This window comes from Aotus nancymaae, unplaced genomic scaffold, assembly GCF_030222135.1.
Source record: "Aotus nancymaae isolate 86718 unplaced genomic scaffold, 86718_ANA_hifiasm-v0.15.2.pri h1tg000028l, whole genome shotgun sequence".
In the NCBI taxonomy this organism is placed as follows: domain Eukaryota; kingdom Metazoa; phylum Chordata; class Mammalia; order Primates; family Aotidae; genus Aotus; species Aotus nancymaae.
The window spans coordinates 14,660,808-14,673,750 of record NW_026988441.1 but is presented as its reverse complement, the minus strand read 5'-3'; positions in this window follow the sequence as shown (position 1 = coordinate 14,673,750).

The window sequence follows — 12,943 nt, the reverse complement described above, 5'->3', positions numbered from 1 at the left end:
ATTTATGAGCTTACAAAACTGGCAAGTCTAGGGTTAGTGGTGAGGCTTCAGGTTATGTTTGATCTAGCAGCTTAAGACATCAGTAACCTCTTAGTTGGTTTTTTGTTTGTTTTTTTGAGATGGACTCTCGCTCTGTCATGCAGGCTGGAGTGCAATCGCATGATCTCAGTTCAGTGCAACCTCCCCCTCTCAGGTTCAAGTGATTCTTCTGCCTCAGCCTCCCAAGTAGCTGGGATTACAGGCGCGCACCACCATGCCCGGCTAATTTTTGTATTTTTCGTAGAGACAGGGTTTCACCATGTTGTCCAGGCTGGTCTCAAACTCCTAACCTTAGGTGATCTGCCTGCCTCGGCCTCCCAAAGTGCTGGGATTACAGGCATGAGCCACAAAGCCCAGCCTTACGTTTTTTGGTTTTTGGTTTTTGGTTTTTAATATTTCAGGTCTCCCTTCAGCTGATGAGATAGCCTGTTTACTAAATCCAGGACAGGTCTAGCAGCATCCCAGGCTTCAGGCTTCAGGCTTCATTTTTCTCCAGTAGAAAGAAAACCAGCATCTTTTTCCCAAGATGTTCAGGACTGAGGATCATTCTGATTGAACTGAGCTAGGTCATATGCCCATAACAAACACAATCACTGTGGCTAACAAGACAAACTGATGGAAATGGCTACATCCAGATTACAGACCCCATCCCAGGGATGGGGAGGGAGTTTAATCATTTAGATCCCCAGCTGAAATGGGGGATGCCAGGAAAGATTGGGGAGAGGTGACAGAAGCTTGGAAAGTACACTCCAGGGACACTTTCTGGAATTTTTTTTTTTTTTTTTTGAGACAAGGTCTGGCTCTCACCGAGGCTGGAGTATGGTGGTACAATCTCGGCTCACTGCAACCTCCACCTCCCAGGTTCAGACAGTTCTCCTGCCTGAGCCTCCTGAGTAGTTGGAATTACAGGCACGTGCCACCCAATTGGCTAATTTTTGTATTTTTAGTAGACACCGGCTTTCTCCATGTTGGCCAGGCTTTGCTGGTTCTTAAAACCTCTATGTTTTTGAGTAGGAAAATATGCACTGGCAAATCATAAAATGATTTTCTCATATTTATACTAATGGAGACATATAACCATGAAAAAGTCACTACTTAGCCATAACATTATAAATTTATAAATAAACATAATTACAATTAATTAAAAGTGATCTCATGTAGGAAGTGTACCTGACTTACTCAAAACTTACCTAGGGCTGGGTGCAGTGGCTCACACCTGTAATTCCAACACTGGGAGGCCAAGGCAGGAGGATCGCTTGAGACTGAGTTTGGACCAGCCTGGGCAATATACCGAGATCCTGTCTCTACAGATACTAGCTGGCGTGGTGGTGCATGCCTGTAGTCCCAGCTACTTGGGAGGCTGAGGTGGGCGGATTGCTTGAGCCCAGGAGGTCAAGGCTGCAGTGAGGTGTGATCATACCACTACACTCCAGCCTGGGGACAGAGCAAGACCGTATCTCAAAAACAAACAAAAACATATGTAGGCTATTCTGTATGGTATACATCAGTCATACAGATGAGAGGTGGCAGAGCATTACCAGTAATAACCCAGGGAGCCTGGGATCAAATTCCCATTCCACATCTACAAGCTGTGTGAGCTCATGTTTCATTCATAACCTCTCTGTGCCACAGTTCTTTCATCCATAAAATGTCAGCCAATAACCAGTCAACTACCTAACAGAGTTGCTGGGGAGAAAAAATAAAAACAGATATTTACGTGAGAAGAGCGTAGAATGGAGCCAGGAAGTGCTGAGTATATATTAGCTATAAATTTTATATATATGCTATTATTAGCAGTAGTTGAGGAAAACATGTCTGTAATTCCGATTTTTCAACAGCAAACTAACAATACCTCATTAAATGGTAAATGAATAAATATCATATTCATATAACAATATGAAAGCTAGAGACAGCTCATCTGACGCACAGATGAACAAAAAACAGAGGGAGGCGCCCAGGTGCAGTGGCCCGCACCTGTAATCCCAGTGCTTTGAGAGGCCAAGGTGGGATGACAGCTTGAGGCCAGGAGTTTAAGACCAGCCTGGGCAACACGGTAAGACCCCCATCTCTACAAGAAACAAAAATAGAATTATCTGCACATGGTGGTGGGTGCCTGCAGCTCCAGATACTTAGGGGCTACTCAAAGCTGAAGCAGGAGGAACCTTAGTGCCCGTGGGATTGAGGTTACAATGAACTGTCATCTCACCACTACACTCCAGCCTGGGTCCGGAGACAGTGACACCCTGTCTCTAAAAAAGAAAAAAAAAAAAACAGAAGAGAAAGGGTAATATTCAAGGTGTAAACCAAAAATAAAATTCTAAGGCCCCCCACAACCATCTGAATGGACCCTGTCCTCTCTGCCAAGGGCATTCCAAAGTTAAGCTGCAAAACTAGTTCGGGCCATAATCACAAGAGGGAGTGGGACATGCCTCATCATACCCTCATTCCTTTTGGAATTACTGATAGAACAGACCTTTAAATCTGATTTTAAAAAAAAGTTTTACAATCTATTTTATCTGAAGTCTGCTATCTGGACACACCCAATGGAAGGAAAACGGGATATCTGAATACGATGGGTGGATTGTATCAATATCAATATCCCGATTGTGGTATTGGACTGGAGCTTTGTAAGATGTTAGGATTGGGGGAAACTGGGTAGAGTCCACAGGATCTCTGCATTTTCTTCCCTTCCTTCCTTTCTTGGTCTCCACAACCCCTTATGGTAACCCAGACATTCCTTTCTATGGATAACTCAACCAATTGCCCATCAGAAACTCTTTGAATCCCCCTATGACTTGGAAACACCACGGCTTCCACGTGTCCTGCCTTTCTGGATGGAACTAATGTACATCTTACATGTACTGACTGATGCCTTATGTCTCCCTAAAGTGTATAAAACCAAGTGGTGGGCAAGGTGCTGTGGCTCACGCCTGTAATCCCAGCACTTTGGGAGGCCGAGGCAGGTGGATCACCTGAGATCAGGAGTTCTACACCAGCCTGGCCAACATAGCAAAACCCCGTCTCTACCGAAAAGGCAAAAATTAGTTGGGTGTAGTGGTGCATGCCTGTAGTCCCAACTATTCAGGAGGCTGAGGCAGGAGAATCACTTGAACCTGGGAGGTTGCAGGTGCAGTGAGCGGAGATCACACCACTGCACTCCAGCCTAGGGGATAGAGCAAGACTCCCTCTCAAGAAAAAACAAAAGTTGTGGCCTGGCAACCTTGGGCACATGGTTCTCAGGATCTCCTGTGGGCTGTGTCATGGGCCATCGGTCACCCACATTTGGCTCAGAATAAATCTCTCCAAGTGTTTTACAGAGTTTGACTCTTTTCATTAATTGACAAGGGAAAAAAAATACAAAGACAGGGACAAACAAATGCAATGAGAAAGCAGACAAAGACAAAGGGGACAGCATTGGAAAGCCAGGTGTGAATACTCGAGGGCAGGCATTTAAATGATTTGATAGCTCTGCCAAGCCTGTAGCTTCAAAGAGAAGGAACAAGTGTTTTCGTTCATTCCTAGAGTACAGAAGTGAGATCAGAGAGGCAAAGAAAGAAAAACAGATGTCCAGAAAACAGACACAGGCAGTTGGCTCAGGATAGAGGGTTGGAGGCCGCCGTCCCTGGCACAGGCAACCTTAGATTGAAGTCCTCACACCCGACTGGGATCCCAAAGGCCTGCAGCTGAGGCGGGCGGATGGCTGGAGCTCCGGAGTTAGAGAACAGCCTGGGCAACGGGGCAAAACCAGGTTTCTACAAAAAATGGTGGCGGCACCCACCGGTAGTCCCAGCTACTTTGGGAGACTGAGGTGGGAGGACTGCTTGAACCCGGGAGGCAGAGGTTGCAGTGAGCTGAGATTGTGCCACTGCACTCCAGCCTGGGTGAAAGAGCGAAACTCCATCTCAAATAAATAAATAAATAAAATGCGTTGTGCTGTAAGTAAAATAACAGGAGCTAGAAATGCCTTGGTAGTAAGAACGTTCATCAGCATCCATGGTGAGAGGTCAGAGCAGCAGCTTCGTGGAGGCTGTGCTGTCCGCGGGGGCTCCCAGGCCACATGTCACTCCCTAACACCTGGAATGTGGGTGGTGCAACCTAATTTGTGCAGTGAGTGTAAAACAGACCTCAGAATTCAAAGATTTACTGTGGGAAAAAAATAATGTAAAACAGCTCGATTATAATTTATACATTCATTAGATGTTGAAATGATAGCACTTTGGATGTATTGGGTGAAATGAAGCATCTTTAAAATTAATTTGGAGCCTGGATCTGGTTGCTCAAGCTTGTAATCACAACGCGTTAGGTGGCTGAGGTGGGTGGATCACTTGAGCCCAGACCTGCCTGGTCAACATTGTAAGATCCCAACTGTACAAAAAAGTTAAAGAATTGGCTGGGCATGGTGGCACAAGCTTGTAATCCCAGCTACTGGAGGGAGCTGAGATGGGAGGATTGACTGCAGCCAGGAGTTTACCACCAGCCTGAGCAACATAGCAAGATCCTGTGTCTCGTGTGATCTCAGCTCAGTGCAGCTTCAAACTCCTGGGCTCAAGCAATCTTCCCTCCTCAGCACCATCCCCTATCCACCCCAGCCCCTCCCCGAACTGGGATTACAGGCCTGAGCCACCGGGTCCAGTCCATTCTCTTTCCAAGAAACCCCTGAACTGTATAAGCAAACATGAGGTCTCACTAACCCTGGATTGGCCCCCACAAGTGAGGAGGACAACTTGAATCAGGGACTCCTGCTGAGTAGAGTCAGCTGAGCTGCTGTAACAAAGAGCCCCCCCAAATACAGTGACCGTGGATTACAAACCACAGAGCGTCATTCTCCACCCCATCTCCTCCTCCCAAGGTGAGCGCTGCCACTGGCAGGATGGCCCCACCCAGTCATCCAGGGGCCCTGGTTCCTGGCAGTTCTGCTCTCCACAGACCCTGAGGCAGGGCTTCTTCACCATCTTCACCCACTGGACCTCACCACAGCCTTAAAAAACCTATGCACCCTTCTTAGAATGAAAGAACATATGCAGGACAAAGGATTCCAACTCTTATTATAATACAATGATCAAAATATTTTTTCTCACTGTGATATAGCAATTCATGTGCTTCTTCATTAATGCATTAAGCAAAAAAATCACCCGTGGCAGCTTTAATAACCGCTGTGACTTAGAAGCAGAGCTGAGCATAAATGATATTCCAAGGCGCCTGCTGGAAGATAACGTGACAGGAAATGTCTGTGATTTCTTTTGGTGACAAAGTCACAAGTTCTGCTAACACTGTTGTAGTGTGTCGCCTGCATTTTTAATGGATGTGTGCTGGACGGAAGAATGGTCCCCAGAGATGTTCCTGGTCCCGGGACCTGGGAATGTGTTATGTTCCATGGCACGAGGGACTTTGCAGAGACAAGTAAGTTAAGGGTTCGGGACAGGGACGTTATCCTGGGTTGTCCGCCTGGACCCAACGTCATCACAAAAGAGGGAGATGTGACCACAGAAGCAGGAGGTTGGAGAGATGTCAGGAAGAGAACTGGGGCCACTGGATGCCGGACACCTCCAGAAGCTGAAAACGGCAAGGAAAGCGATCCCCCTGCAGCTTCTACAAGGAGCCAGCCCTGCTGATGCTTTAAGCCTCATGAGTGGGATAGGAGACACCAGTAGAACCACCTGCCACTTGAGAATCTTGAGAAATTATAAATCACTGGTGATCAGGAGCGGGGGGAGATGGGTAGGTGTTGTTTTGTTCTTTTCGGGGTTTCTTTTAGATTTTTGAAACAAGGTCTCACTTCTGTGTGTGGCTTGAGACAAAGCAGCTCCAGGACAGGTGTATGGGACAAAGAGTGGGTCATCAGTTCAATAACTAGCCAGCCCGGCCAGGCACGGTTGCTCAAGCCTATAATCCCAGCACTTCGGGAAGCCAAGGTGGGCAGATCACTTGAGGTCAGGAGTTGAGACCAGCCTGACCAACATGGTGACACCCTGTCTCTACTAAACATACAAAAAGTAGCTGGGCATGTTGGTGGGCACCTGTAATCCCAGCTACTCGGGAGGCTGATCAGGAAGATCACTTGAACCTGGGAAGCGGAGGTTGCAGTGAGCCAAGATAGTGCCCCTGCACTCCAGCCTGGGCAACACAGGAAGATTCCATCTAAAATTAAAAAATAATAAAAATAAATAAAACTTATACAAGGCCAGGTGCGGTGGCTCACACCGGTAATCTCAGCTACTTCCAAGGCCGAGATGGGAGGATCGCTCAAACCCAGGAGTTTGAGACCAGCCGGGGCAGCATAGTGAGACTCTGTCTCTACCAAAAATAGAAATTAGCCAGGGGTGGTGGTGCACGCCTGTAGGCCCAGCTGCTCAAGATGCTGAGGCGGGAGGATCACTTGAGCCCAGGCATTCCAAGCTGCAGTGAGCTATGATTGTGCCACTGCACTCCAGCCTGGGCAACAGAATGAGACCCTAACTCTAAAATAAACAAAAAGAAACAAAATACTAATGTATGTTACAACATAGGTAAACCTTGAAAACACGATCCCTAACATCTGATTTGGGGGGTAGAAAAAAAGAGCAAGTAAGGCCGGGTGCAGTGGCTCACACCTATAATCCTAGCACTTTGGGAGGCTGAGACGGGCAGATCACCTGAGGTCAGGAGTTCAAGACCAGCCTGGCCAACATGGTGAAACCCTGTCTCTACTAAAAACACAAAAAGTAGCCAGACATGGTGGCACATGCCTGTGATCCCAGTTACCTGGGAGGCTGAGGCAGGAGAATCACTGGAACCCAGGTGGCAGAGACTGCAGTGAGCCTCCGAGCCTCCAAGATCATGCCACTGCACTCCAGTCTGGGTGACAGAGTGAGATGCCAACTCAAAAAAAATAAAAGAAAAAAAAAAAAACACTATGCCAAGTGAAAGAAGCCAGACACAAAAGACCACACATTATATGATTCAGTTTATATGAACTATTCAGAATAGGCAAATTTGTAGAAGAAATTCACAGAAAGCTGGTCAGGCACGGTGGCTAACGCCTGTAATCCCAGCACTTCGGGAGACTGAGGCAGGCAGATTACTTGAGGCCAGAAGTTCAAGACCAGCCCACCCAATATGACGAAATCCCATCTCTACTGAAAATACAAAAATTAGCCGGACGTGGTAACAGGTGCCTGTAATTTCAATTGCTCAGGAGGCTGAGGAGGGAGAATCTCTTGAACCTGGGAGGCGGAGGCTGTAGTGAGCCAAGATCACGCCACTGAACTCCAGCCTGGGTGACAGAGAAAGGCTCCATCTCAAAAAAAGTGAATAAATAAAAATAAAGAAAAAGTTCAGACGAATTAAAGAAGTTCAATTGAGCAACTGAGCAATGAACGATTTGTGAATCAGGCAGCCCTCAGAATCACAGCATATTCGGAGACTCCAGCGATGTCTTGTGGTCAGAACAAATGCATAGACAGAAAAAGAGAAGTGACATACAGAAATCGGAAGTTTGGTACAGAAACTGCTGGACTGGCTGCAGGTTGGCGTTTGCCTTATTTGAAAACAGTTCGAACACTTCGCAGTCTGTGAGTGGTTGAAGCATGGCCGTGGGGATTGGCCAACACTCAGCTGTTGTTACAGAAACATACTCCTAAATGAGGTTTTGAATCTTGTCTGCCTAATAAGCGAGGTTACAGTTCATCCACGAGGACTCAAATATAGAAGTGCGGAGGGAGTCCTTCTCAGGTCATATTTAGTTTACTTTAACAGCTTCATAATCTGCCTCTCTGCCCTCGCTGATAATCTGTGAACTTCCCAATGCCCTTGACTGCTCAAATTAGCCAGTGTGGACTCTGCTGTTAGCCGCTAAGAGCCCTGAACTGTGCAGCCAGGAATGGGCTCTTCATTCATGAAACAGCAATGCAGGTCAAGCACAGTGGCTCACGCCTGCAATCCCAGCACTTTGGGAGGCCAAGGCAGAAGGATCACTTGAGCCCAGGAGTTCGAGACCAGCCTGGGCAACATACTGAGACCTCATCTCTACAAAAAAATATAAATAAACATTTTTAAAAATTAGCCAGGCATGGTGGCACCCAGCTGTCGTCCTAGCTACTCAGGAGGCTGAAGAATGAAGGCTCGCTTGAGCCCAGGAGCTAAGGCTGCAGTGAGCCATGGTCATGCCACTACACTCCAGCCCAGGCAACAGAACAAGACCCTGTCTCAGAAAAAGAAAGAAAGGAGGGCGGATCACAAGGTCAAGAGATTGAGACCATCCTGCCCAACATGATGAAACCCCATCTCTACTAAAAATACAAAAATTAGCCAGGCGTGGTGGTGCGTGCCTGTAGTCCCAGCTACTCAGAAGGCTGAGGCAGGAGAATCACTTGAACCCGGGAGGTAGAGGTTGCAGTGAGCCGAGATCGTGCCACTGCACTCCAGCCTGGCAACAGAGCAAGACTCCATCTCAATAAAAAAAAAAAAAAGAAAGAAAGAAACAGCAATCAGCAATGAGGCCAGTGTGGTGGAGGTGTGAGGGGGAGGGTCCAGACCTCAAAGAGCTTTGTAAAGGGAAGGCAGGAGGTTGGATTTTTTTTTCTGAGCAGAATGGGAGCCACAAGAGAGTTTTGAATAGAGAGGGGATGTAATCTCTGACTGTAGGTGGGAAAGAGGGTGTAGGGGTGGGGAGTGACCGGGAGGAGGCTGCTGTGATCATCCAGGCAGGAGGTGACAGTAGACAGGTAGACGAGATGTGTGGGGAGAGCGAGAAGAGGGTGAATTTGGAAACGATTTGAAAGTACAGCCAGCGGGACTTAACTGATGAATTGAAAATGGTGTGTTTATTGTGTACGTGTGTGTGCACATGTGCGTGCAGGCGTGAGAGAGAGAGAAGGATGCCCTGATGGTTACAATGAAGCCTCCATTTCATCAATGGAAAGGAACAATACTCACTGCTGAGGCTTGTGGTGGGAAATCTATATAATTGTGGGTGTAAAGCACTTAGCACATTTCATGAAATATCGTCGCTGTCATTATTATTCATTATGGGATGTGTTCTAGGGTGAACAGGTCTGCGCAAACGTACCCCCAAAGTCCAAGAGAGAAAGAGGCTGACAAATCCCATTTCTTTTTTACTTTTCTTCTTCTTTTTTGAGACAGAGACTCCTTCTGTCACCCAGGCTGGGGTACAGTGGCATGATCTTGGCTCACTCTGCCTCCTGGGTTCAAGTGATTCTCCTGCCTCAGCCTCCCGAGTAGCTGGGATTACAGGTGCCCACCACCACATCCAGCTAATTTTTGTATTTTTAGTAGAGATGAAGTTTTCCCATGTTGGCCAGGCTGGTCTCAAACTCCTGACCTCAGGTAACCTGCCTGCCTTCGCCTCCCTAAGTGCTGGGATTAGAGGCGTGAGCCACCGTTCCTGACCAACAAATCCAGTTTCTTAGAAGGAGACGTTTAAGAGGAATTCACAAACCGAAGCCATGTCTCAGGCGGCCCCAGGAAGAGAGTGGATTCCCCACACTGTTACCCCACAAATGTAGGGCTTATACACTATAGGAAATTTGCCTCAAGGCAGGATTTATGGTAATTATGTGTTTATGATAATATAAAGGTTGTTTTGACTTAGGGCAGGGTTTTTGATAACTATATGAAAGCAGAAATCTGAGAGGCATTCCCAGAACTGGGGTTAATCAGAATGGGCCTAAATCTGAGCATTTTGAAAGGCCGAGGATGGAGGATCACTTGACCCAGGAGTACAAGACCAGCCTGGCCAACATAGACCCCATCCCTACAAAAAAATGTAAAAATTAGCTGGATGTAGTGGTGCACTCCTGTAGTCCCAGCTACTCAGGAGGCTGAGGTGGGAGGATTGCTGGAGGCTGGGAGGTCAAGATGCAGTGAGCCACGATCCTGCCACTGCACTCCAGCCGCCGGGGTGACAGAGCAAGACCCTGCCGTAAAAGAAACAAATCAAAAAGAAGTCAAGATGGCAGATTAGCACCAAGGCGGAGTTACTTTAGTCTCCCCTGGGTGCGTTTGTTGTTGGCGGTGGTGGCAGTGGTGGTTTTTTGTTTGTTTGTTTGTTTGTTTGTTTGTTTGTTTGTTTGTTTGGAGACGGAGTCTTGCTCTGTCGCCAGGCTGGAGTGCAGTGGTGTGATCTTGGCTCACTGCAATCTCTGCCTCCCCGGTTCAAGTGATTCTTCTGTCTCAGCCTCTTGAGTAGCTGGGACTACGGGCAACCACCACCACACCCGGCTAATTTTTGTATTTTTAGTAGAGATGGGGTTTCACCATGTTGGCCACAGTGGTCTTGATCTCCTGACCTTGTGATCCACTTGCCTTGGTCTCCCAAAGTGCTGGGATTACAGGTGTGAGCCACTGCACCTGACCTGTTGTTGTCTTTTAAAATGGAGTCTTGCTCTGTTCCCCAGGCTGGAGTGCAGTGGCACAATCCTGGCTCATCGCAACCTCCACCTTCTGGGTTCAAGCGATTCTCCTGCCTCAGCCTCCTGAGTAGCTGGGATTACAGGCACGCACCAGCATGCCCAGCTAATTTTTGTATTTTTGGTAGAGTCGGGGTTTCACCATGTTGGCCAGGCTGGTCTTGACCTCCTGGGCTCAAATGATCCACCAGCCTCAGCCTCCCAAAGTGCTAGGATTACAGGCGGGAGCCGCCATGCCCGGCCCAGTGGGTGTATTTGAGACAAGTCAACCAAACCCATCATCTTTCTTCTGGCACTCCCCGCAAAACTGTACGTGTGTCCCCGAAGATTCTGAGGAGGACCTCCGCCATGCCCCAATCACTTCAAAAACATCTGTCCCCAGCTCGTTTGTACTTTTACTACCGCCAGGAAATAGGGGTGACTCAGGGCGACGTCCTCTCCTTCCACCACTCTATGGGTTCGGAGGGTTTTCCAATCAGGGATCTCTTTCTTGAAGAATTCCAAGTTCTCCGCTCCAGCTTCCTTTCTGTTTCTCTTTCAAATTCAGTCTGTCATCTGTCATCTCCTGAGCACCGCCTACCTGAGCTTCCCCCGCCCTGCCCTGGCGGCACATTCCAATTTCAGGCAGTGTGTTTGCTTTTCTTTCATCAGCTGAAATTGGCCAATCCAGTGGCTCGTGACCCTTGCTTGTTTCATAATCACCTGGGGAACTCAAAAGATGTCTAGCCTGCAATCCCAGAGATGTGATTGTCTTAATCATCACATTCTATCAGTGATTCCTAAACTTTAAAGCACATTGGAATCAGCTAGAGTCCTGCTAAACCGTAGAACCAATGGCACTGGCACCACCTTGGCAGAGTGTTAGAAATGCTGAATCTCAGGCCCTAGCCCAGACACACTGAATCAGAAATACGCAGTTTAGGCTGGCACAGTGGCTCACACCTGCAATCCCAGCACTTTGGGAGGCTGGGCAGATTGCTTGAGTTCAGGAGTTTGAGACCAGCCTGGGCAACATGGTAAAACCCAAAAGAAAGAAAGAGAGAGAGAAGGAAGGAAGGGAGGGAGGGAGGGAAAAAGAAAGAAAGAGAGAAAGAGAGAAAGAGAAAGAAAGGAAAGAAAGAAAGAAAGAAAGAGAAAGAAAGGAAGAAAGAAAGGAGGGAATTAACCATGTGTGGTGGCATGCACCTGTGATCCCAGTCACTTGGGAGGCTGAGGCAGGAGGATCACCTGAGCCCAGGGATGCCGAGTCTGCAGTGAGCAGTGAGGGTGCCACTGTACTCCAGCCTGGGTGACAGAGTGAAACCCTGTCTCAAAAAAAAAGAAAAGTGCACTTTAACAATGTTTCCAGGTAATTCTACACATGTGAAAGTTGAAGCAGCACTGGGTTCAATCTCTGACTGCTGCGGGTAGAACAGGTGGAGCGGCCCCGCCGGCTCGCCCCGCATAACCTCCGGTCCCACAGCCAGATCCCAGCCCCACTGTAACCTCCATTTCCTACACAGCCTTCTCTGCACACTCCTTTCAACTCTGCCTATGGAGCATTCTAATAAAGATAAATAATATTATAATAACAAAATAGCAAATGTTTATTTGGTGCATCTCCTAGGCAAGGAATTAAATGAATTAAGTTAATTCATTTAATCTTTACTGCCACCTTATGATGTAGGTCTTACAATTAGTCCCATTTTACAGCTGAAGACCCAAAGCATCAACAAGATGCATCCAGCTGGGCTCGGTGGCCCATGGGCAATGTAGCCAGACCCCATCTCTACAAAAAAAAATTAATAATAATAATAATAGGGCGGGTGCAGTGGCTTATGCCTGTAATCCCCAGCACTTTGAGAGGCCAAGGCAGGTGGATCACAAGGTCAGGAGATTGAGACCATCCTGGCCAATATGGTGAAACCCCGTTTCTACTAAAAATACAAAAATTAGCTGGATGTAGTGGCACGTGCCTGTAGTCCGAGCTACTCAGGAGACTGAGGCAGGAGAATTGCTTGAACCTAGGAGGCGGAGGTTGCAGTGAACCGAGATCACGCCATTGCACTCCAGCCTGGGTGACAGAGTGAGACTCCATCTCAAAAAAGAAAGAAAGAAAGAAAGAATATTAACAATAGATAGGCACGCCTGTAGTCCCAGCTACCTGAGAGGCTGAGGCAGGAGAATCACTTGAGCCAGGAAGTCGAGGATACAGTGAGTCGTCATCGCACCACTGCACTCCGGTTTGGGCAATAGAGCAAGTCTCAAAAAAATAAATAAAATATTACAGACCTTAACACATCACTGAGCTTCTTCCCAGGGAGCACCCACCCTGGGAAGGTTAAAAAAAATATTACAGACCTACACGCAGTTGCAAAAATACCACAGAGGCATTTCCCATATCCCTCACCCAGCTTTTCCTAATAGTAACATCTTGCATAACTATAGTAGATAATCAAAACTAGGAAACTGACATTGTCACAATACTGTTCACTCAACTACAGACTTTACTGGGATTT